This window comes from Sinocyclocheilus anshuiensis, unplaced genomic scaffold (genome assembly GCF_001515605.1).
Source record: "Sinocyclocheilus anshuiensis isolate Anshui unplaced genomic scaffold, SAMN03320099.WGS_v1.1 scaffold527, whole genome shotgun sequence".
Taxonomy (NCBI): domain Eukaryota; kingdom Metazoa; phylum Chordata; class Actinopteri; order Cypriniformes; family Cyprinidae; genus Sinocyclocheilus; species Sinocyclocheilus anshuiensis.
This window is the reverse complement of record NW_015548227.1, coordinates 411,137-412,811: the sequence shown is the minus strand read 5'-3', so window position 1 is coordinate 412,811 and position 1,675 is coordinate 411,137. Positions and strand designations below refer to the sequence as shown.

The 1,675-nt window shown below is 40.5% G+C and overlaps 1 protein-coding gene across 1 annotated transcript in view; it reads right to left on the bottom strand.

Moving 5' to 3' along the window:
* The window catches only part of LOC107654431 (E3 ubiquitin-protein ligase TRIM62-like), a 6,444-nt gene that overhangs the window by 2,492 nt on the left and 2,277 nt on the right, over window positions 1–1,675 (bottom strand). The gene's annotated exons all lie outside the window — the stretch shown is intronic.

Here is a 1,675-nt window from a genome sequence, read left to right as displayed (position 1 = left end):
GATTTGAGACTTTAGTCTTTGCAACTTTACAGATCTTCTTTATGCACCAAGAGCTTGTAACACTCCAAAGAGAAAGGCAAAATTGAAATCGCATCATATGACCCCTTTAAATTGCTCTTTTGTTATTGGTCTGATGTATTGATCTGATCGGTTTCCTAAAGAGGCTTTCTTAGGAGTGTAGAAAGATGGGCAAGTCTGGTTTGCCTTTGGGCATCCATACGTGGACATCCATAGAAGACATAAAGGTCATAGCTGTGGTCTAGCGGTTAGTGCATGTGCTCAGACTTTGTGGACTTTTACTTAAGTATCCCATTCCACCTCTTCATCGCTTCCTTTTTTCTCTCTCTCTTCTATACTTATAAAAGAGAAAAGTGGCAAAAAGTCTAAATTAGCAGCTGGAAACGGGCGTTTGGGGAGGTCGTTCTTGTCAATCAAAAGCGCTGACACAATCACTACCTGAGCTGGTGGAAAAATACTCCTCTGAAACACACAAACACACTCCCTCTAATTCGTTATCGGTCAGGTCATTTAAAGCATATAATCCTTTGTGTTCAAACACTTTAAAATGCATCCAGCAATAAGAATAAGAGTACTGGCCAGGAGCAAAATTGTCTACGGTTTGCAGTACTGGTCATTTGTTTTAGCGCTGCTGCCAGGCATTGAGTACTTTGTCGAAGAAGGATAAATAATCTCCATCCATCAACCGCTGCCTGGCTGCTAATGCCTGCAGCGGACAGTCTGCACTGCCCATTATGGTGCCAGCTTGCTGTGGGTTCAGTGGTGGGCAAGTGTGCCAAAGAAATGGACTGAGAGAAGAGCAAACCCTGGAAAGAGAACAAGCTTCCTGCATACAGACAAAAACAATGGACACATGCCACTAGCTTGGACCTGAAAAAGAGACCCGAGCCAAGCAGTTGCAATACATTATGATATGCAAGATGCCAAGATATAATTTTGGAAAAGATTAGCTATGATGAACTACATGAAGATTAAGAAACATGATGAGAAAATATGGGGAGAAAATGAAGCTGAGAGTATCTTGGGTAAAGGAACGCTTATCTGAAACAATCACTTATTAGGCATGTTGTGCATTCTTTTGCATTGCACACACCACCAGAAGTTTTTGCATGTAAATGTTTAGGGTTTGTATGAACATTCAGAGTGAAACAATGCTGGCTTGCTTTCCTGCGGTCCATAGATGGGCATGTCTGCCAGAGACCAGAGACGAAGAGGGAAATTTGCTAAATATTTTTGTCTTGGTTATTTAAAACCTTCGCCACAAACGGCAGAGCCAGAAGCCGGTCCAGAGGATAGGATGTCGACATTTCCACTCTTTGACATTGGCAGTTTGCACTTTAGGTAACCTATAAATAATTTAACCTCTGTCGCCTTGCTTTCGATCTGTCTCTGCCTCTCCCCTCTCTCTCTCCGAGTCACGCAAACAAAACAAACACCAGTAACAGGCTTTGGATTCAGAAAGTCACCGAAAAAATTGCTGTTCAGGTTGGGAGGGTTGAAAATACTGTAAATAAATAAATAAATAAATACTTTTTATACTTCTATACTATTTATATTTTTTATATAACTTTTAATAACTAATGAAAGCATTCACTTCACAATCATAGATGCATTACTACCCTGGGTGTGAATAAAATTTTCAGTAATAAGAAAGTGG